The sequence below is a fragment of the Lepisma saccharinum genome, chromosome 5, assembly GCF_977018435.1.
Source record: "Lepisma saccharinum chromosome 5, izLepSacc3.1, whole genome shotgun sequence".
Lineage (NCBI taxonomy): Eukaryota > Metazoa > Arthropoda > Insecta > Zygentoma > Lepismatidae > Lepisma > Lepisma saccharinum.
Genome location: NC_139233.1, coordinates 67,417,501 through 67,442,852, shown reverse-complemented (window position 1 = coordinate 67,442,852; position 25,352 = coordinate 67,417,501). Strand labels below are relative to the sequence as shown.

At 38.7% G+C, this 25,352-nt stretch overlaps 1 protein-coding gene across 5 annotated transcripts in view; it reads right to left on the bottom strand.

The window, feature by feature from the left end:
* Positions 1 to 25,352, bottom strand: part of LOC145987852 (uncharacterized) — a 291,669-nt gene that overhangs the window by 34,281 nt on the left and 232,036 nt on the right. The window contains exon 1 of one of the 5 annotated variants that reach the window (XM_083122602.1): positions 15,052 to 15,430. The exons of the other annotated variants lie outside the window; for them this stretch is intronic. The gene's annotated coding sequence lies outside the window, so the exon portion shown is untranslated. Of the gene's footprint in view, positions 1 to 15,051; positions 15,431 to 25,352 lie in introns of those variants that run through there. 5 annotated transcript variants of the gene reach the window in all.

The window sequence follows — 25,352 nt, the reverse complement described above, 5'->3', positions numbered from 1 at the left end:
CAACCCCTCACACCACACCTAAAACTCCGAAATTCCTCAACAGTCCTCCAAAAATTTTCACAAACGCGTAACTTTGCCACTTTGACTCTTAATTTACCCTTACATCCCTATTCCACAACCCCAGATGGAACATTCTGTATAAATCCCTGCCTACCAGGGATGAATATTATCCCCGTAAATAACAGCTTCATATTTAAGACATACCTTGACATTAGACGTTCAAACGTTAACTTGTTCATGGGGCAAATAGAAAGTCTCGAGTTTCCAATCGCCATTCAACATTCTAGTATTTAACTAGAAATTAAAAATATACGTTTATGTTGGATTTTAACCAATGAAACATAAATTATATCATATACCCTGAAACAATTTCAGTTCACATCACTTCAAACCAGTTTGCGAATCAACTTTCTGCGATCCAATGCTTTGCTGGACTCAGGTGTAAATAGGTGTTTATTACCATTTTTATTAACAGAACACAATTTGCAAATACGAGGGTTACAGCAAAAGTCATGGCAACAATATTTTCCCACGATAATGCGGGTCAGGCAAGAAATTTTAAAATATACAGTGGAGACCCCGTCACATGCAATGTATTGTGACGCCACTAGATGGCAGTGGCTGCCAAAACATTGAACTGAGGGAAGTGGGAAGTCAGTGTCTTAAGGCTCCTTCATACCGCGACGAAAACGCGCAGTGCAGACGTTCCGTTTTGAGCAGATTTTTCAGTTACGAGAAAAGATAGGACCTCGGGGTTTGTTTTCTATCCTTCAGAAAATATGGCTGCGTAATTCCTACAAAGCAGAAATTTAAAAAAAGACCCTGCTTAATAAGTAAATTGGGCATAAAAATGGGAAAAACCGTGATTTTTACATGCAATTATCTCGTTAACCACACAAGTTTATGGAAAACTGTTTTGTTGGGGTCATGCAATGTTCATTGTACTTGACATTAACATCATCACTGTAGAAGTCAATTTTCCTATTTTGAGACTGTTTGAGGAAAACTAAACCCTTGCAATACGTAAAAGTGTCCCTGCACTGTAGCGACACCTCGTGCAGATAGTTAGAAGCGTTCCAAACCCCGCCCACAGTAGAAGCGCGGAGGGATACAACAAAATAGCTCGTGAAGACAAAACACCATCGCAAGCGACAGGGAAGTGTGCATGCGTGTTCAATTGCAAAATATGGGTGACGGCAGCAAGTGTATTTTGTGCAAGAAGTGGGCTCCGAGAAAATCGTCTTGTGGAAAGTTTCAGAATGAAATATAAATAAAACCTATCCGTTTAGTACATCATCAAATGGGGAAGTATTTATCGCTTTCCATTAGACGTTTACATTGTACGTACGTAAACCAGTAACGTTATTTTGAGTAATTCAATTAAACCGGTCTCCTTGGCAAATATTACGCTATAATACGTAGAACAAGTTTGCTGGAGGTCCGGACTCCCCCGAAAGGATTATGAAGTACTAAAATTAAATAATGTAAATATATTCCTTTAGCAATTTTTGCATATTAGATGGATAATTTCCTCTGAAAGCGTATTGGAAGGCAAAGATTATAGCTCTAACTATCATACGGCTTTGAAGTATAGCACCCGAAATACTTATCAAGTACTACTATTTTTACTCTGAATATATTGGAAGGCAATGATTAGGATTGAGATCATACGGCTTTGAAAGACATAAAGGATTTATTTAGGGCGTCTGGACCCCCTCCCCCAAACGAAAAGATTACCAAGTAATAAAATAATAACAATACTCGTTTAGAGTTTGTTGTATATGATGGTTGTTAGCTTTATCTGAAGAGACTGAACTTATTGGAAGGCAAGGATTATATTGGGATCGTACGGCTTGAATGATATTAAAGAAGGTTTATGCATACTACAACTCATAACAATATGTATAGAATATTAATCAGAAACTTCATTGTATCTAACATTTATTTCGTTATGCAATAGTATTCAATTCTTCTTCTATTTGACATTAATTTAATTGCCAGGCACTTGTTCTTATGTAAATGTTTCTACTTTTAACTACAGGTAAGCTACATAATGAATATACACTGTTTGCCATTTTACCTGGTCACGTAATAATAAAATATTAATTTATATATTGAAATTAGTATTACTTTAACTTAATTAAAATATCATCATTAAAATTAGTATCATTATTATTACTATTATTATTATTATTATTATTATTATTATTCGTGAGACATTTCGTTCAGATCTTCCCGAAACATTTCTGGATACACCACTGATTGTGCAGAATTTTCTTTGTTCCACTTCGAAACGGTTAATTACGAGGTGTAAGAGCTATCACAAATCACGAACACAACACAGCGAGCGAAAATAAAACTACACAAGCGAACGCACGCAGATGAAATATCACAGCATTGTTTACAGTGTGTTTCTACCTGCTTCCCTTCTCGCGTTTGGAATAGTCCTTCCAGATGGTTTTGTCTCCCGTGGCCAGACTGTAACTGCTACCGAAGTGTCGTGTGCGTTTCACTTTTTAGTAGAGTTTGCAACATGAAACCGAGGAAAAAATCAGGATTGTATCCAAGTGAGCGCAGAAGCAAATCAAAAAGAATAAATAAAGGGTTGGTTGATGCTGCAACAATGGAGACGAGAGAACATGGCAAGGTAATATTTGGATCATTATTTATTCTAATAATCTGAACAATAATGAATCTGAATCTGCACCAGATCTCTATCTTTGAGAAATCGCAGAAGGGAATAGAGCGCCTTGTTATTCTTTGTCACAGAGCCGCTTTCTTTTCATGTAATTATTGGCATTTTTTCCTTAGCGGCTAAAATAAACTTTAAATGTCCACGATGCTATTAGAATCATTATATTTGAGTTTTGCATCATATAATTCGATAATTTGACATTTTTGAGGGTACCTCACATGAGATTGCACATTTTACAGGTTTCTTCCTTATCCTTATATTTCCCTGCTTAGAATTGTGAAAGGGGTTACAAAACTATAAGTAGTGATTTTCAAGATATTTTTCGAGTACAGTCAGCGATTTTTTAGATGAAGATATTAGAGGATGAGAACTTGGTACTTTTTATTTCGGCTATTGAATATTTCATTCCTTGTTGCGTTGCTATTTGGAGTGCACTGCCACTTGAGTTGTGTGTGTTTAAGGTAAATATAAAAATAATTTATTGAATTGTATTACGAAGATAATTTGTTCCAGAGTTTTTGCATGTAAGTATTTATTTTTATTTAGTATGCATTATTTTTTAATTACTTACATCTGGGTTAAACTGACTTCTCAAATTTAATGGTCTGATAGGGGCGACCCTAAGAGTGTGAAGGCGGCCGGAGCGTGGTGCCGACTACCCACCTCCGCCTATGGATGAGTGAAGAAAGTGTGGATACCTGCATACCCTATACAAGCTCTGTCTTCTTTGGATGGTACCAGTCCGTTCAATCTTCAAGAGACATTAATTTCGATAGATTTGTGTTGGAAACGAATAAATTATTTCAGGAAGAAAATTCTACAATTGTATGCAAAATCACATCTTTCCATCTTTTCGTAGGGTTATGGAGGAGAAGACTGCTGTTCAACAAAGCGATATCAATGAAATTAGTGAAGAAGATGAAGCTGCTTCCCAAAAAATAATGGAGGTGACTGGACATGTGTTAGCTGATACACTTCAGACTGAACTCCAATCAAGGGTGTCAGATACCCTCCCGATCAGCAAGCCGTGTGGGGTGAATACGAACGGAACAGTCACTCACGATCACGAAGAAAATATTGAAAATACCCTGTGTATCGAGGACACCACGTCCAACTGTAATTACTAATTCACACTCACAGGTCGTAGGTTAGTAGACATCGGCTATTTCATAGGCCAAATGCAAAGATTAAGTAATCATGGACCAATTTGGGTGCACCCTCAGTGATATGGTCATCATTGGAGAAACCAGAAAGGGATACAAATGTGATATAAAATTCAGATGTCGTATGTGCAACTCGGTGTTCAAAGTGTCCACGGACAACCCACATACAATGAGAATGGATGCGAATACAGAAGCAGTTTGTGGTGCGATGGCAATTGTTGCCGGATTATCCCAGCTTCAGGAATTCAGTGCAGCTCTAGACGTTCCGTCCATGTCTAATGTGACTTACGACAGGTACCATGAGAAGATCCAGCATTCTAAGATTACGAGGAGCAGTGACAAGTGCGGGGGCAACTCCATGTTACACGGAGAAGGTACTGTATCTTTGGTTTGTGGACACAGAAAGGTGTTAAAATAGAATACATCCAAAGAGATGATCAATTCTGGAAGAAGAATATAGAAACGCAGCTACAACAATTCTATGTTGAGTGTCTACTACCAGAACTTATCGATCCACGGCACACACGCTCAATCCAGATCCGAAATCCCACAAGAATAATCCAAGCCCAAAGCAGAAGGAAGGTGAAGACGTTCGATGGGAAGTAAAAAACTCACCGGCAAACTGATCAAGAAGGAGAATCTTTCTAAACGAGGTAACCTTTGTATGTAACGTATGCACTGTTTGTGGCATAGTTGAAAGTGGATATTTCTGGGAGGCCTACACATAACGTACAGCAACAGATTTCACTTTTGTAAGTGTTTAGAGGCTAATTTCTTCATGAGTGACGGAGGAACAGTGTGGGAGGGAGACCAGCAGTCGGTAGGTAAGCCAAGGCTCTCAAGGGCTGTCGCGCTGTGGGTTATGGGTTTGATCTTATTTATGTATTGCAATGCACAGGAGGTGTTTTGTATAGCAACAGAGAATATGTTTACTTTTGAGATTGATTTTGTCATATAAATTGTTCGTAAAGTATTATTAGCTTATGTAACGAAATGTACAGAAACACAGGGCGCTTTCCAATTATTGTGAGTTTCGTTGTCATGTATTTGTTCTTATTGTATTACATAGTGTATCTACGTGCGCTGCTGTTCATGAATTTTTAAGAAGCTCATTGTTTGTGTCCGTGTATGATTATTTTGTAGCCCAGTAATTTTTTACCTGTTTGTTAGAATTTTTTCTTTTCTTGTTATTTGTACTTCAAATAAGCAAGAATTAGAATAGTATACAGGGTGGGCCAGACTCAATTAGGCAGTTTTCGAACATTAGTAACAAATCAATCCAACAGCACACGGAAAAATTGGAAAGTACATTTTGTTGTCGATAGATGGCTGCATCATACGGTATGCTGTGAACGAGGTTGATCGCTGGATTGGCCGTCGAGGACCTGTGGAGTGGCCAGCCCGATCACCCGACATCAACCCACCAGACAATTTTTTTCTTTGGGGTCACCTCAAACACAAGGTGTACGCTAATCCCATTGACAGTGAGCAACATATGCGTGAGGTGATTGTTCATTTGTTCAAGCATGTTCCGGTTAACATGTGTAGGAAGGCGTGTGAAAATGTTGCTTTGCTTCTGCAAGCCTGTGTAGACTTACATGGTGCCCAGGTCGACCACTATCTTGAAAATCAATGACTTATGTGTGTGATTCCATTTTTGTAACTATTTTGTAGCCATTGGAATTGTTAACATTTGTCAATAAAAATAAAATAAATAAAAAATAAAAATAAGATCTAATCAAAAACTGCCTAATTGAGCCTGGCCCACCCGGTATATCTACATACGAAACTGTTACTTATGCAAGAAAAATAAATGTGCCTTTAGAAAACCAGTCTACTCCGTTCCCTGCGGTGTAGAAGGCACGAAATAAACTTTATCTGCAGAAAATAATACACAGAGAGACTACTAATTCAGTAACGCACAACTTTACACTTCCAGTGTGAGCGTTGTTCGCTGTAAAAGCAAAGTTGTAAAATTACAATTTTAGAATACGTGTAGTTAATTGTGCATGACCAGAATGATATGTGTATCTTATGGAACACTGTTCATTCAATGATCCTGTTGTGATGACTGACTGGACAAACTGAAGAAATGTTTTAATTGTACTCTGTTTTAAACTAATTAGTGTCACATCCAGCGAAAAAATAAACAGTTCATATTATTAGATTACTATTGTTAATAAATGTTATAATAAAAACAATGTATTGTTATTATTACTATAAATACTAAAATCTAAACAAACTTGAAACACCTCGCGACAAAATTCTGCGTAAGCCAATTATAGTTACAAAAATTGTAATTTCTATTTAGGAACTGTAGGTACAAAATAGGAACAGTTTTCGGTTTTCCCTTCATTGCTCTTTATGGAAAATTAAAAGGAGAGAGAGAGAGAGAGAGAGAGAGAAAGTGCCTTTTCCCCTCCCTGCCTCTCCCACATAATGATATATCCAAGATTCAAGACATGAAAACGCGGCTGTGTTTACTATCTTCCATTTCATAAATGTTTGAGAATCTTTTCTGATCAAAATACGGATTTACTACCCATGAAAAATTCGTTACGTGTTAAAAGAACGATAATTCATGTTTGCTTTCTTCGCTCGCCTGCGCGCCAGATGGTCAACTGCTTCACAACAAACAAATTTTCGTCCTTCAACCCTTGCAAGCGATTGTGTTTGTTTCCCCTCAGGTACCCACCCCACCCCAACTGCTCTCCCGTCAGCCGTGAACAGTAAACAGCGAATGCCTACCTTCAACGATCTCATATGAAGATCTGTTTCCATGTGTAGGTAACCTTTTATACTTTTTAAAAATCATTTCGCTGTTTCTTTAACATAACTTGTGTAGGTTCGTTAGGGACTATTTACTGTGTCGGAGCTCTACGAGGCAGTAGAAGCTGAGACCCAAGCAAACTGCGAAGACTGCCAATCTCGTGACGTACTCGGTTACGTCCGAGGTACGTTACATAGTAAGCCACACAAAAACCAACCCACATGACCCCTCCTTCTTTTTCTTCTTCCTCAGCTTCGATTTTCGTCAAATGTATGAAGGAGCCTTAACAGTCGTGCAGGATGAATGTGACCGGCCTGAACAGCGTTCTTATGTGAAAATAGCAGTTCTCCGTGGAAGGAATACGAGAGAATGTCGCACTGAGCTTGTGGAAGCTTTAGAAAATGATGCTCTACCATCAGTGGCGAAGCGTCCTATGAGGCCAGGAGGCCGGGCCTACCCACGCCATCACTCTTTTAAAGGTGTATTTACTTATTTCGTCAAAACACATGTGATGCAATGGAAAAGTTTGGAATTTTCATTTATGATAATTACAAAAAAATTCTAACCCTGTCCAGTATACGAACTTTCCACGGAGTGAGGCACATTTGCTGGGGCCTCTTCTCTTGACATTCTGTCGTATGGTCGTATATGCGGGAAGCCTAATCTTACGAGTACTGTACGTATGCTTATAACGTGCTCCTGAGGCCGGCCTCGCGGTGTTACCTACTAGTACGAACAGATTATCAGCAACACTGCATTTCCGCCAGGGTTGGAAATTTTTAGTGTACCGGCATTTTTTGTAAACATTAGCATGTGTTCGTGCAGAGATATTTCTATTTCATTGTACATTCTCCATATTTTGTACGAAACTTAGGTTCTCCTTCCTTTCATCGACAAGTGTAAGTGAAATTGAAAATTACGGAGTAGGTGTAGTTCTGACTTCGTTTTCTGGTCAGAGTGCTGATGGTCTTGTCGATTCACCCAACACCGTAGCGTAAATAGAAAGTCTAAAGATCTTATATGTGTAAAGTAAGTCTTCATACCAAATTATGTAAATTAATATGCTAGTTAGACCTTATATTTACAAAGTAGTTTTACTTTCACTGGAAATAGGATAATTTACTTTTATCGTGAACGGGGATTTCCCCGCTCGTTCCCTCTCTGTGAAAACTTGCCTCCTGCTCAGGACGCTACAAGGGAGCGTGGCTCGGAGCGCGAGTTTCGTGATGGTAGAGCTTTGTTTGTGATTCGTGTCTTGTGCAGCGATCAGATTTATGCAAGAAGTGCCGGACTGAAATGCAAGAACAATCGAGTTCTTAATTGAGTGAAGATGTAATCATCGGTAAGGTAGGACCCACTTTTGGTCTTTCATGTTTCCTTCTTATAACAATCATTTCTAAAATGTTTTCAACTATATTTTCCTTTGCAAGTAGCAGTGGCAAGTGACAGCAAAATATTTAAAAAAATTCAAAGTTGTTGAAACGTTATTTAATGCGTTAACACTGTCGTTGAATAAATATTACAAGCAGACATTTTTTTTATGCAGCCGACACAAGCGAAGAGGTAGGCAGTTTCGTTTACCCTGAAGGGATAACAAGAGAAGAGGGCGTTCAATGAGAGTACAATGCAAGGGAAGACTTTTTTTTGGGTTTAGGACAAAGGGTGCTGTGTTATGCGCGGGCCATGTCTGTTTCAGGTCTGGCGGAACAGGTCAGTGTTGTCACATTGGATTGGCAGAAAAGAGCTGAATTGCGCCTAAAAATTGGGATTCTATTCTCTTAAGCAACTACATTTATTATAACCTGTTTATATGTTACATAGTAACCTGTCGTGTTGCCGGGTCCCAAACAAGGATCCTATGTTCTATTATCACGTAAAGGTGTCTACTAACACAAGGGGTAGAACAAACTAGGATGCGAAGTATACACACTGAATGAGAGAGGTCACCTTTGCTTATGTTTTTTCTTAAAAGCCCCGTGGTGGTCATCCTAACACGAAGCCAGGTGACCTAATTGTGGTCATGCCAATGTTTCCTGATCATCTTTAATTCATTCTCCATACATTCTCATCGTCACGATTAACATAGAGCAGAACAAATGAGACGAAAATATTCAAAACTTAAATTATGTTTACTTGCACATACAGGTGTCAGAAATTCATTTATCTAGAAAGCCAAGACCAGAATTAACTACAACCATTCCTTTAGTTAGACAACATATAACAAAGGTGTTTACCTCGGTGCGAGGAAGTCTTGCTAAAGAAACTAAGTTGGCAGCAGTAGAACATACCAAACTGACAGTCGCTGAAATTCTGTCGTCTGCTCACGGCACTAACGTCAGACTGACCCGAAAATTATGGGGGGGGGGCGTTCCACCCCTTTTCACCTCAATTGCAAAATAAATTTAAAAAAAAAGTGATGAAGAATTGACAACAGGGCTCGAGCACTATTCGTTGGATTTTCGCGATGTCCCATGATTGGTAGTTCTTTCTGGAGGTGTGTGCATAAATCAGGGGTTGAAAAAATACAAACAAATAAAAAAAACGACATGAACAAAATCTATCGATGACATCTGGTGGGCGGGAGGAGAATGTCTAAGACATAATTATCGTATTGATGGCCGGTAACAACACTTTTGAAAACGTCGCGCCACAGGCAAGTAAAGAAGCGGTCTGGAGAGACATTGAACCACTCTCCATGACATAGCCCCCCTCCCTTTCTTTTTACATATTTAAGCAACTAATGGAAATTATCGCACTTTTGTGCCTACCCTGCTAGGAAATCTACGCTTCGCCACTGTCTACCATACCGAACTGTTGCGAGGTGGGCAGCAGCATTCGGGCGTGGAAATGAAGCAACTGCCGACATGCAACGTTCAGGACGACATTTGTAACGAAAGATTGATGTTTCTTATTTTGTCTTTTTCTCTATCCTTACACAGATCTCTATGTTGTTCAAAATTCGTACATTAAAAGTTAACATATATCGTGACCTTCAATTGCATATTTTACAATTTCTTGCCTGACACGCATTACCGTGGGAAAAAATAGTTTCCATGACTTTTGTTGTAATCCTCGTATATAAGACACATACAGATAATCATCCCGAGCACGATCTAAATAAATTTAGTTGTTTTATAAAATCCAAATTTAAATTAATAGATATAAACAGTTCAACTTTCATCTGTGCAAGTTTGGTTTCGTTTGAGTTGGTGTTTTAAGTTTACTTTATGCACAGTAAGGCTAATCGGGACTGGACCTGCAGTTTAAAGTGGGATACTCCACCGGGTATCGAACCCGGGACCCCTTGATTACAAGGCGACGACGCTACCACTGCGCCATCTGTGCAAGTATTTAATGTGAAAACGAGGGTGGGGGGAAAGCTCTGCGTAGGTGTTGCGATTAGTAAAAGTGACAAAAAAGATAATTAAAACAAATCAAAATCAAATTTGCCATTTAATACCAAAGATTGCAATGGTGACGCATGAAAACACGATACTATCTAATTGCTTCATGAACAAGTCAACATTTGAAAATCTAATGGCAAGGTCTATGTTACAGATAAGATTAACATAGAGGGTAAAGATGAAGATTTACTCTTCTTGCAATGGATACTTGGGTACATTAAATCATAATTAAATAAATATAATTATCTTAATTAAATATTAATTTCCTTAATATAATTATTTTAAATACATGCTAATTAATATTATTCCTAGTGGGGGGAAAACCCTAGCATACCCCGTGAATTGGAGAGTTCAAGATTTTTTTTTACATTATCCTGTCATTCGTCTCATTGTCGCGATTAAGAATATACATTCTATAGTACATAAAGACCACACAAACGAAATGCAATAAAATTCAATACAAACGTTTGGTGAAAGAAAGAAATCAAATTGCAAACTATCCAATTATCTGAAATCAATAAATATTCCAAGCTCCCACATCAAAAAGATCCAAACAAACTGGAAATTCTCAATCATGTGTATAAGCATCCCGATTTGCAAGAGCTAATTTTACACAGAAACGGTAATCGGGTCTGGATCTACAGTTTAAAGCGGGATCCGAACACAACCCGCTAATTTTGAACAATGTCATCGTTAGCAATGTTTTAGTGTTTTGCTTCTTCGTGTTAATCAAAATAATAATGAAATATATATCTACTGTGTACTTGTACATTTCTTATTTTACTTTTCTGCGTCTTCACGCTAATCATGAGGATGAATGACGATTAGGTGAAACTAATAAAGGGACGCTCTCAAAGGAACGGCCATGTTGACAAAAAAGCCTGTAAAGTCCACGTTGTGCACAGTTAGGCTAATTGCTACTAGACCTGCCTACGGTTTCAAATTAGGATGCGAGGAATCGAACCCGGGACCCCTTGATTAGAAAATGACAGCGTTAGAAGTACGCAGGACTCGAACTTCGAACCGCGACAGTGAGATAGTGACTGCAACATTTTCGAGCTAAACCACAGAGGAGGTTGCAAAAAGCTAGGTCAACTAGCAGACCATAAAAACAGGTATATCTTCCTTGGAACGAGACGATGCATTGATTTCCAAATATCAAAAACACTTTTTACTATGCAAATTAACCACGTAAAAAAATAATTTGTTCGAATCCAAGTGAAGACATTTTTATGGTTGTTCTCTTCATCATTCATAGTCGCGACGAAAATGACCATACTGACCATAAAGTTAACTTATGTCCAACAATTTGAACATATAGAATAATTCGCTCCTGCATATAAAAAAGAGTAAATATTCATATTCTCCACCATATGGGCATGAAAACGTAAGCTCCTGAGAGCAGACATGTTTTAAAAGTTTCTTCAATTTATTTCCGTCACTGGACATTTTGTTTGGAGTTTAATTTACGTCATGCCATTAAATATGTATTACATTTGGTTAAAATAGGAAGTTCCCCCTCCCGGCTCTATATTCCCTTCAATTCGGACACTGCTTTGAATCCTGCACAATTTAGAATTTGTTGACGATCTTCTGCTTTCCTTATTGTATAAATTAGGCTAAACTTCAAAAACATGCCCTATGAAGTCACTTTGGAAATAACAATTATAGTGAATATTTTGGTATTTTAATGCATCTTTGGCTATTTTAAACGCACACTAATCCACCCTTGCGATAAGGGTAATAATGGGGGGGGGGGCATTTCATGGAAAATTGTTTCATCTCAAATTATCCTGCAAGAGGACAAGGGCCACTGCAAAGTGAATGTCAATTAAAATTACATTAATGTCAACTAAAATTACATTCATTTCACACACGTATTACTAATTATTTTGAAAATACATTTTCATTTCAGAAACCAAGGTGTGATTTATGGCAATCCCCCCCGATACAATGGTAAATTTTCATCCCTTATACCCAACAACAATATAATAAGTATATTTAATATTGGAACACAATTATTTCCATTAGTTTCAAATTTAAACTTCATTATGTAGCGAGTATCATTTCTTGCTGTCGTATCGTATGTTATCTGTCCAATCGATAACAACATATAGTACCTTACTCTTAACTTAGGACTTAACATTTTAAATATTTTCTGAAAAGAGTAATATATTACATTAATAAAAGAAAAGAGGTCATACAACGATACCTTCAAAACCCTTTCAGAAAAAAGATGGGTTGACGACATGAGAAAATTCAATTTCTCATTCAAGATTCAATATTTTTTCCTTAAATCCTAATACAGGATAGTCAACAATGGAACAGTGTACGCCTTGGAGAGATTTGATTGTGGAAATGAAAGTGGAGTTTTCGTATTAATGTATTTAATTATTATTAATAATAATACTAGGTATAATGCGCATGTTTCTCCCTGTGAAGAGACACTGCAAAATGCATCTCTTATACATCCAGATCCAACAATGGATTCCATTTATGGGAGACCGAAAATTACAAGCAAGAGGCCTTTGGCAGGGTAACGTGGGGGAGAACCACATGTTTGGGAAAGTGCCTGCCTGCTTTTTCGCTTCTGCAGTTGTGGAAATGGTGGAAGGTCAGAATTAACTGACCAAAATAATCTAATTACTGCCCAATTTAATTACAGTCTCGTAAAAAATCCGCATTTTAAAACAAAAATTAGGATAGCAAGTATCGCACATTTGGTATTCAATACAAAACTAATTACATGCTTTCATAAAGATTAAAATATGTTATCACATTATTGCACAAAAACATTTAAAGTAAAAAATATTCTCTTTTAAAAATAACTATTGTGACAACAAAGTTGTGCCATGTTGACTCTGGGAAGGAGTCGAAGGTCTGGACCAATTTTTGTCGTGCTGTTTATTTCACCGAGAAGACATCATGTATTCCCCCAAAATGCAGTAACAAAAACAAAAAAAGCAGAGTTTACTAATGTTTTAAGCTGACAAATTACAACTACCAAGTTGAAAAACTAACTTTTCCGACCATTTTCCACACGTGCCTACCTAGCAAGAAATGCGCGCAGTCACGACACCACTGGTAATATGTAAATAAAACTTGCTTCTTAAGTTTGTATTCAACATCATTAAGTACAACACAACCTTTTTTTTTATCACCGAGTAAAATCTCAAAGAAATTAAAAATATTAAATCGACAGATTTCAGTGTTTTTAACGTAACATAAAATGTATTTAAAAACGCGGAAACCATATAGCCGAGATATTTAGCCCCAAAGTGTGACCAGCGCTCGTGCAATTACTCCGCATCCCGGAGGAATTTCAAGTTTCTCAACAAGCCAAATTTTGTTGGATGCACACACACAAACCCAAACATCCAAGGGCATTCCATCAGCATTATCCTTCTGGGAAGCGCGCCGTTGTAAATGTTACAACAGCATTGCTTCTTGTTTTTTTAACAAAGACATTGTTGCAACGTGGCGCCCATGTCTATTCTTTGCTTTGACTCTCCTTCACCACTTCCATAAGTTCAATTAACTCCCCTGGCAAATAAGGTTTCGAACAATGAGCGTCAGTGAATGAGGCACTTTTCACAACACGCGCCTTCTCTCGTAGTATTTTATTTCTGTTCATGGACGTCCGCAGGATTTTTTCCAGGGAGGGGCAAGGAAGGTATTTTTTTCCAGGGGAGGGGGGGGCAAACGAAGGCAAATTTTCCCCCAAAATAGTATTGTTCCCTAAAAAACATTGCTTAAATTTGAATTTATGGTATTCATGCAATAATTAACACATATTATTGTGGCTAAAATGAAATTATATGTGTGAAATACATATTTTTTGGTTGAATTTCATTTTCCAGGGGGGGGGCCACGGCCCCCCCTTCCGGACGCCCATGTTTCTGTTAGTCGTACTGTTTCAGTGATTTTCTTTTATTCAACATGTTACAGAGATTAGATACAAGTGAAAAAGAGCGATTTCTTCAAGAATCTTCTAGACCTCCCCTATGGCGCAATGGTAGTGTCGTCACCTTGTAATCAAGGGGTCCCGGGTTCGATACCCGGTGTAGGCACATAGTTGTTCGGATTCCACTTTAAACTGTAGGTCCAGTCCCAATTAGCCTTACTGGGCATAAAGTGGACTTAAAACACAAAATCAATCAATCAAGAATCTTCCAGTGAGAAGCACAATTTTGCATTTGTTTTTATAAAAGTTCAAGTGAATTATTAAAATACTGTAATGAATAATCTCTCGTATTCTTGGAAAAACCTTGTCACCAATAATAAAAGAATTTCGAAACTTAGAATTGGTGTTTTAAGCCACTATATGCACACATAGGATAATCGGGACTGGACCTACGGTTTAAATTGCGATCCGAACCACTATGCAATGTGCCCCCAAAATTAATAAAATAATCTTATTCAATAAAAATAAATCAAAACAATTAAAAATAACAAAGTATAAATATAAAAACAAAAACATAGTCATGAAGAACAAAATAAATTAAGCTTGTGAAAGCAGCTACTTTATATATGTTGTAAAAAGCACAACACGCGACTGCTAGCGTAAGTGAAATAAGCGGGCGTCCCGAATTAAACAAAATATCGGACATCCAAAGCCCCAAGAAAAACACGTCGAAATTCCAACAGCATAAAACCGAACACCCCCGACATGACAAAAACAAAACTATCATCAGCAACGACTACATATGATAAAAATGGTCCACACATAAAAAGTTCATATTAAAAACAATATTCATAGACAATGGAATTTTTCCATTTTCTCTCGGGTGTACGAAGGGTCACCAGCACTGCGATATAATAATGTTCAACAAGTATGCATGCATAGAAACACAGACACGCCAAACAGCATGTAAATTGGACGTGGGACTTGCCAAATTCAACAAGTTAGCAGGCGTAAATGCAGTAACAAGCAAAGAAAGGGATTCTCACTTTGCTCAAACAAGCTTGTCTTATTTCTTGCACTTATTATTGATACAAATGCACAGACTATACACTTACGTCATTTCTCCTTCCCCCACAACATGGTAATTGTTTTCTCGGAATGATGTCAAAGTCGAGAACCTCCACTTTTCAGAACTTTCCACACGAGACACCAAAACAATGCCAAGCAAGTCCAAACTTTCGAATCACATTGACCTCACTCATATCGGAATGAAATTCTTCCACCTGCTGGACCACATCTCCCACACATCACTTATCAGCAGGGAAAAGGATATTTGCACACGCACGCCACGTTCAACATTGCACAACCCAACAGACACACTCCACACTCTCATGTACAAGTCAACGTGAAAAACTGCCAGTTTCTTTTCGTGAGAGCGCACCAGCGTGACACCGCACAATACGAAACTGGTCGCGTCGCTCAACTGCTCACTCCGCCATCTGCAGCTAAACTCGGGAATTACAACAATCGGACCGTTGTTGCCAGATGTACTCGTCTTACGTAAGTGCCTTCCATGGGTGGGGGACGGTGAAGCTGCTCCTACACAGTCCTTTTTTTCCTCCTTTTAATTGGACAACGTCACGTGTTTATGTTTGAGGCTATCAGGCGCTTGTCTGCACTCTACTTTTGAAGAAAGAAGTTCACGCTAATAAGTCTATCTCTCACCGTTACTGAGTGAGACAGACCTACCTCCCTCTCTGGATAACATTTCGAACCAACTTGTTGAACGCATTATTCAAACACGATTACATTTCACCTTCATAGCGAGCGAGTGCCTACTAAGAACACCTGCAGAGGGAAGGAAACGTTTCGCGTCTACGCGCTTGCATGAGGAAGCAATTGACTTGAAATGCTTCTTGCTCTGTTTATACCTTTTGTCACTACGCCAAGCTCGAAGCGTAATGGTATTTTTCCATATTTCCCATTAACACAGCATACTGTTAATTAATTTATTATCTTTATTTTTACTCTATCTTGCTGTGAAGTGCAATCGAACCTAAAATCTAACATACAATCATTGTATTTTCAATGAAACATTTGAATGTGTATAATTTATTTGTACTCCAATGTTTAAATTTCTAGTTGATTAATAAATCCTTGTTTGGATGACGTAGTAACAATGTGGATATCGAAATACAATTTCCTTGTATTTGCATTGTATTCTTGTTAGTAAGCGTCGGTTTTCTGCCCCTTTTGGCTAGTCACGACGATGAGGATGAGTGATGATTAAATGAAACTGGTGGAGAGATACTCACAACACACGTGCCCACCTAGGGACTGGAACCCGGGAATTTCGGAGGCAAGATCAAAAATCGACCGCTTATCGGGTTTGGCCGCCGGGGGGCGCAACAATGTGAATATCAAAATCGAAATAAGTTTAACTTGATTGAAGATGCGATTTGGTTGGTTTTTGCTATATTTTACTTCGCTTTTCTGCCATTTTGGTAGAAAGCCATCACAAACCCACATGAACAGGACACAAGATGATCCCCAGAGATGATTAAACAGGCTGTACGTCCAGACGCCAGAACATCGTTAATCTGCAAAGCACAGTTCAGACTACAGCTTTACCGAATTTGAGAAAATCGAAATTTTCAAATTAAAGTTATAAAGAACTGGAGAATAAAAATTCTCAATTACCATTTCTCTCTTTGAACACCTTTCAAAACTAAGGTTAAATATGGTAATTACGAAATATTGCATTGCCATGGACGTCCGGAAAGGGGGTGTGGGGGGGGGGCACGGCCCCCCTGGAAAATTAAAGTCAACCGAAAAAGATATATTTCACACATATAATTTCATTTCAGTCACATCAATTATGTTTAATTACTGCGTTGGCGTTGCAGGAAAAAGAAATTGAAACTAAAGCGTTGGTTTTTGAGGGAACAATATTGTTGTGTGGGGAAAGCGCCTGTTTGCCCCTTCTTAAAAAAATACACTGCTTGCCCCTCCCTGGGAGAAATAATGCGGACGTCCATGTTTATTGTGTATCTTGTTGCTCCTATAGAAACCAGCCTCAAGTAGGGGAAAAACTGCGCATGCTAGTAAGTAAGTAAGTAAAGTTCCCTGTGCTTGTAGCGCCGTGTCATAAAGGTACATTTAGTGGGTGTGAGGGTAGTGTCCCTCACATTCTCGATCTCGGCCATTTTGGACATCGCGCTGCGACGCCAAGGGTCCCGGGTTCGAATCCCGGTCGGGCTTGGTTGTTTGTGAATGTCCATTCATCAATTTCATCATTTCATCACTCATCCCCATCTTCGCAAATTAGCCAAGAGGCACAAAACGCGAAGTAAAATAAACTAAATCAATCAATCAATCGGCCATTTTGGAGGTGATGTGTTCAGCACTACGCTTCGGCCGCTTTTACCCCCCAGGTACCCATTAATTTGAGGCTGGATGAGCCTCAGAGCCGCTTTATGCGGTGACAAGGCAGGAAACGTTCCGACATCAACCTCCCGGGAATCGAACCCGGGTCTCTCGCGTGGCAGTCAGACGCCATACCGACTAAACAACCGTGGCTCTGCACATGCTCTAGTATCAGGCTATACTGCGTGGAAGAGAGTTGGTGCCTTTCGAAGAGGTCACCCACCCCTTATCCCATTCGAAGATGTTGCCCACCCACACCAAAAGCGCTGGTGCCGCTGCTGTAACCAAGGGAAGAACATTATTTGATTAAATCACGCAATGAAGGGGGTGGACGAGATACCGTGGGAAGGAGGGAGCCAAATTTTATTTTCGTCCCGGGCTCGGAAATCTCTAGCCTGCGACTCTGAACTATATTAAAAAAATATTTGTACTCTTCGATGAATCTTTCTAATGAAGCAAGTGAAACATGTCAAATCTAGGTCTCTAATGCCTCTCCTGTACTTTTCTTCGCATCGGAAAGGTGGAATGTTCACGAGTATCTCTACGGGAGTCCTTGGAATCCACGTGGTATGGGTTTGGAAAGTTAAACCAGTTAGAAAAAAAAGCAATAAAGTAGATGCACAATGCGCAAAAGACTCCTGTACTTTTAAGCTAAACAAAAGAGACGTTAAATGATGCGTTTTACGTCCACATATGTATCTGCTGGTTTTCATAGTTCACCATATTCGCTGATGAACATAAAACGAAGAACATATTACATCCTGGTATTGCCTATAAATCGCCAGGGGCAGACCTACTGGCATTTCCGTATTGAAAACCAAGTGCACGGCAATAAAACTGTAAAGCATTTTGAGTAATTGGTAAAGAAGCAACAAAAAAACGTCCAGCATCGCCTCCGCTCCCCTTATTCTTACGTGCAAGAAGTTTAATTGCGTACTTTTCTCGCAGTCGTCCGTCCGTGCTTCTTTCACCTGTTTACTGCACGCAGTGTTGCCAGACGCATGCACAGCCTCGGGCGCAAAAAGGAACGTGAGTCACTGAGAGTGAGTGACCTTGTGTTTTTTATCCGAAGCTAAGCAGGTTCACATACACGTATCACATGGTTGCGAGGTGTGCAATGCGCCTTTTCAACACCTTCCGTGTATTTTCATGCTCGGCGTCGCATTGTAGATCTTGATTTTTAGTGCCCTGTGAGCATTACGTCATCTTCTGGTGTTGGGCAGCGAAGATTGTCTTGTTGCCACAATGAACTTTTTGAGGCTCAGTCGAGGTGTTCTCGCTTTTAATTCAACCCATAAAGTATTTCGAATTGGATTTTTTTTTTAAAGTAACTGAGGAGGTATGACCCACAATCTGCGTGACCCACCATATCAAAATGTAATAGGCAAATTAAAATTTAAGGATGAAGATAAAATTAAAATGCATAGATATTGATGAATATGATGTGAGCCTATATTGTTTGGACACAATTGTAACACCAATAATGTGAATATCAAAATACATTTTATTTGAAATATTTGACATTCATCTAAGTAGGGCAACAATACCAGGAAGTTTTTTGCCGCCACTGTAACCCAGTAACGGATATTTGGCCCCAAAAGTAAGTGAGCTACAGTTGCGGTTACTCCTTCGAGAAAGTAACAGCGTTCATTTTACAGTTACTTCATTCCCGATAAGATATTGCGGTTACAGTCACGTACAGGGTTCCCACGCAAACTCCAAATCCATTTTCCCTGAGATTTCCCTGAGTTTTCAAGAATCCTCAATTTTTTTCCAGAGTATTGAATGCACAGTAAAAGACTACTATAATTTTGCAATGGCCTCCTCCATTTCCCCTCATAGCCATACCATCCTCACCTTCTTTATTACTGTTGTTTTCTGATGCAAATAACAAAACTAGTTCAATAATAAAATAAAATTACACTTCTTTGCATGTAATTAAGAACAAAGATGACCAGTTTTCTAGAACTTTAAACAACTCTGAAACAATTTCTATCATATCTGATATAGAAAATTGAAATATTTTCACACTTTTCATAGATGTTTATAAATGGATACAATCAGTGGCGGATTACCAACTAGGCCCACTAGGCACGTGCCTAGGGGCGGCAACTCTTGGGGGCGGCAAATCTTTTTTCCAGAATATCAAGAATAATAAAAAGTGTCTTACGTACACAGTGACAATGTAGACCTATGAAACCAATGTTTCAAATCAACGGTTTGCAACACTTACGCTTCATACGAAAGAAACCTTGATGTATCGGATTTATGTGTTATCAAGAAATGTTTCGTTGCTCTGCCTCCTTCAGGCGCCAATCAATTTGTTTTTAACCTGTGGCTTTTATCGCTTACAATGACAATGCAAGCCGCTTAGCCTTTGTTGATTTGTTTTTGTAAATACATACCCCTCGATCTTCCACTAAGCGTTTGTTAATGGCCAGGCAGGAAAGAAGACTGATTCTTTGAAACTCGCATCTGTAACAATGCCAGTCTTAAAAAAAAATAAACACATAAACACTGCTGATAAGTGAGCGAGTGAGTGCAGCTTTCGCGTGGACCGCAACTAGTTTTTGTCTTACTGGATTCTCTGGCTGGTGCATTCAGTGTGTTGCTAGTGTGTTTGCGATTTGGTGGGTTTTTTTTATGCAGCAGGCAGCATGAAGCGAACAAAGTTAAGTGGGGCAGCTTATCGTAAACTTGCAAACGAAAAGCGTGAAAGAGAAGCAACCTTACAGAAAAAGCTTGGTACAGTGGACACGGTTTTTAGGCGAAAGGAACAAGTGATTTCCGAAAGCAGTCCAAAAATTGAAGTGGAAGCGGCTACATCGAGTGAACTCTGTGAAACGCAAAATGTCGAAAATATTGTGGGTTTAGTGGAGGAAGAAAGTGCACCTGAGATAGTGTCCACTCAGTTCGTAGGAGTTCCTGATTGTGACAGTGAGAGTGCAAATTTCGTTAGTGACGATCCTGCCGAGTGGTGTCTGAATGAGTCTACAATTGACATTCTTCTAAGACGTGGAATTAATCAGAATGCTGAAAACGATTTTTCTAAATCGCAAAGACTCATAGCAGGTAAGACAAGAATTTTAAATAATAGTGTTTTTTTCGTAAACTTGTAAATGGAGAATAAATTTTGCGGAATTATTTGGTATATTCGTGCAGCACTGGTGCCGTTTATTGTGCATCATGCAGGTTGTTCAAGGGCAAGACAAACATCGCAACTCACGGCATTTCAGACTGGAAAAACATTTAAAATATTCTAGCATCACACGAAAATTCTGAAGAACACAAAAACTGCTCTGGCACTCTTAACAAGGCAGAAATCTGTTGGGACCTTGGGGAACCATTTTCAATCACATATTCAGATGGAACTTACGTACTGGGTCAGTGAAAATAAGTTACTACTTTTCTTTTGAGAAGGGCGCACATTAAGTTTGTGCCTAGGGGCGGCGAGGAAGCTTAATCCGCCACTGGATACAATATCAATTAATCTGTAATGCGTACAATAATAGTTAAGACAGGTATAGTTGTCACGTTCATTGGTTCCCCAGGCGGCTGCCTTTGGAATCGTACCCTGCCCGCCCCTCTCCTAATGAGCCAGGACCTCCTTAGCAATACCACCCCAACAAAGCTCCAGGCAACGCGTTGTTGCCATGCTTTAAGAGGGCGGCGGGGGGAAGTCGACGCGCTGCACTCAAAGCATGTGACATAAATAAATAAATAAACACAGATAATTAATTATGGTGTTTCATTATTTCTGTGACCCGAAAATACATCATAATAATCATCTGATTCGTCCAATCTTGCATAACATTTTAAGGCTAATAAGAGAATTTAATGTGGACCAAGTCTCGTCCAAGTAAATGAGTTTGCAACCTTCTGAACGCAGCTCCTGTAGTCTCCGTAGATACCGGTATCTCCAAGCAACAATTCTTGCCGATTCCATTATTACATTCTTTTTCCTTAAACGACCAAATCGAAAACCAAGTTTTTTTATTAGTTCTCGAAGCGTTGTTTCTTCATCAGGGAAGTCCGACACACTTTTTAAAAGTTTCAATAGTTCACTCACTGTCGGTGACTGTCCTTTACTATAGAACTTGTAAATCTAGCGTCTAATAAAATCACAAGTAAACTCGTCCACTTTGTTAAATTTTCTCTTTTTATTTCCAGGCTTCTTTGGTGTGACTGGACCTCTGCGAATCACATTTCGCACGGTTTTTCTGTCTAACTTCAATATTTTGGCTGTCTCTGCAAATGGCATCTTTTCCTAGCTTTTTCTTTTCGACATATTCGTGCACATTACACACAAATAACTGACTTTGTTCAACGTTTTGGTTTTGGATACTTTTCTGTTCGGTGCTCCGGAAGTGCTTAGTTGAGGATTATCTTGGTTTGTTGAATGATCTGGAACTTCGGTTGTGTCCCACGGTCGCCACATGTCGATACAAACTCTGTTTTCCCGTAATATTTCTAAGATATAACAATAACCTAGATTAAAAAAATACACTTTGTCAATCCCTGAGAATACGAACTCGCATACGCATCACATTGCTCTCTTGTTGCGGAGTTTGTGAAAAGCGGCGAAGAGAAAGCCTTGGGGGAGGAAGTGACTTGGCAACGTCCAGCCTGTTGACAGCATGCTCACCCTGCACGCGTCGCAGGATTGCAATATTCTTGAGGGTGGGAGGATCAGATTTCCAAAGGAAACCAGCGCGCTTTGATGCCGCCTGGGGATACAAAGAACGAGGCAAGTATATAATAAGTTACCGAGACTGAAATATAAAACAAGAAATGTACTTAATGTCTGATACAGCAAATTAAGAAACTTTACTTCTCAGAAGCTTCAAGTTTTTTTAATTGTTCTGCAATAGCCTTTGCTTCTTCTTGCATCTTTTGTTGTTTGGCTTGTAAAGCACGGATCTCACTTGCTTTACGTTTCATTTCTTTCCTTTTGTTTTCTTTGTGATCGATCACATTTCTTTCTCATCTTCTGCAATGCTTCTTCGTATCTAATACGTGCACCTTTAACACTCTGGATCATATCTTTGCTTACTTCTACATTTGACACTCCTCCTACCACTTTCACTGCATCATAAACTTGCCGAATAGCCACAACAGACTCTTCTTTCAAGTTTTCTATTAAAACCTGCTTATTTACAGAAAACCCACTTTCCACATATGCACTGCCATGTGATAAAATCAAAACCAACTTAACAGTGCTCCATAACTCAGAGAAGTCATCCTTGCCCTTCATGACACCTGTAAAAAAGAATCTAGGCTTCAGTGTTGATTGAAAAGTTACAAAACTTCTCTTTCAATTCAGTTTCACTACTGACATTGTGCAACAATGTCTTAAACTGGCAAATTACTTTATCACCAGTTACAGCCTTCATTCTCTTTCTCCTGAGAAGTTCCTGTATCAAGTCTTCCATGCGCTGAGCACATCGCTTTGGAAACTGAGTCATTTGCTTCAGAACTAAACAACTAGTGGCTCTCACCAACCTGAACTTAAGGGTACTACGTTCCACAATCTCCTCTGTTGTTGGTTGCAAAAAACTTCTGCAGCTAGTGAAAAAAAAAAATAAGCTTCTCCTTTTCATTCACCTCTTTAGCTTCCAAGCAGCTTTGGTACCAATTCCAATATCAATCTTTGTCAACGGAATCAAGTTGTCAGAATTCCTAACCAATTTGCATTAATTTAAAACTGTTTTGCATTGTTCAAGATGTCTTTTTGTAAAAAAGAAGGAAGAAAAACTTAAAACTACTCCCTAATAAGGGAAATCAGATGAATACTGGTTAACTTTAGACATCAGGTTATCTTTACTATGAGTTTTCCACATCTTGAAATATATTTTACATCATGTAAAAGATCGAAATCGGTTAATTAAATTAAAAAGCGCAAACTTTATGAGGGTATACACTTGGTCACCAGCCCTGGAATCACATTTAAAAACAAGAAACAGACAAACAAATAGATATGAGTTCCTTGCTGAAAGAGAAATGCTACAACAGCTTGGATTTTATACAGACAGGAGCATATTATAATCCCTCAGTTTTGCTTCATTGGAAATCATTAATCAATTACAAGATTTTCCCTGATGTTTCCCTGAGATTTGTATTTTTTTTCAAATTCCCTGAGATTTCCAGGTTTTCCAGGTTTTCCAGGTGTGTGGGAACCCTGCACGTATCAGTTTCATACCTGCCCTGGCTTAAGGCTTTCAAGAGTTCTCTTCTATTACTGCAAATCATTCAAAATTAACATTAATTTTAATTTCATCTCAGTAAATTGTAATTTCTAAATAGAAAAATAGAAATGAAGATGAGCATTTCCTTTTTTTTTTTTTTTTTTTTTGCAAACCATAATATTGTTAATTGCTGTTCAACCAAGAAACTGTGCAGTGCCCAGGATGATCGTCGGAGCAATGTTGCCAGATTTTTTTTAAATTTGAAGTAAAATTTGTTGGGTGCGTCAGCACTGAGGCTATTTTGCACCCGTGACACTATACGGGGTCCAGCCCCTTATCATAACAAAAATAAAAGCGTGTCTGAAAACAAAAATTTCCTCACCTTGGTTAAAAGCTGAGGCTAAAAAGGGCGCTCAGCACAAATAAGGACAAAACACAGGACGACACAGAATTATACTGGCCATGGGGTCAGTCGCCAGAGCCTCGTTAGTCTGCAGTCCAGGGTGTACTACGTGGAAGTGAGGTTGACTATTGGGTGCACTACGTGGAAGGAGCACACCTTAGACCCCCCAATGTTGCCAGAATCCGTGAGCACAATTTCCCTTTCCTGAGTCGAAAATTTCCCTTTTTAATGCAAATGATCTTCACAGAAATATTGAAATTCAGATCACAAAACTTCCAGTTATTATTATTATTATTTCTATTGATCCCATGGAAAACTCAATTTTCTAAAACTAATATTGATTGAATTTATGTAAATGAGGAGGGATTAACCTAGTTAAGATTAATAATATCAATTGTACACTTTGCGACGGAATACGAACATTTCATCACATCTGATAACATTAAGTTAATAATCTGTGCTATTACCCTAAAAGAAGTTAGACAATGGAAAAATGTTGATTGTTCACCAGCCAAAGTGAATGTGTTAATTGTAGTTTAAGGGGAGAATAAATTAAGCGACGAAAATAATGCAGAATTACTCAAACAGTTCACAAGTGCTGACATCATCAAAAATCCATGCAATTTCGACATTTTTCATAAATTTCCCTCCCTTCCCCCTTCAACTAGAATTTTATCTGAATTTCTCTGCGTCGAAGAAACTTTCCCTTCATGTGGCAACACTGTGTCGGAGATTACTGTCGTACAGTAAAAGTAGTTGAGAAAAAGTAATTAGTTACAGTTGCCGTTGCTTTGCTTCTGCAAGCAACGCGTTGCTTGGAAAGATTGAAGGAATGCCCAGGCCTGGGCGCTGTAAAAGTAGCCTGTGATGTCTCCATCCCTCATAAAATGCAATCAAAGATCTTGTAAATAAACACGAGATCAACAGACGGCGCTGACTGTTTTTAATCCAGCGGAAGCTTATTGAACTAATGACGCAAACATAAAACACAGACTACCACCTAGGTAAAATTTAGGCCGTACTGAAATGTTCGTCGCCAGACACCAAATTCGTGTTGGAAAATAGAACAGTCAGTAGGTATAGTCACTCCATTGCCACAGAAGAGTGAATATGACTGTTGGTTGTCATGAACACCGTCATACTGTAACATATTGCAAAATGAACAAAACGCAGCTAACTCGGTTATAGTTCCTCACTTTAAGCTTGAAGTGTCGCAAGCGCGCTGCTCTTTATTTACTGATAATAATATAATATTAACAGTAATAATAAACTTCGTATGTTTATGTATGAAAATATAAAATAATCTCTCGTGTAGTTTTTGAGTTGTTGTTTTGAGTCCATTTTATGCACAAATAGGCTAATAGAGACTGAACGTACAGTTTAAAGTGGGATCCGATCCACT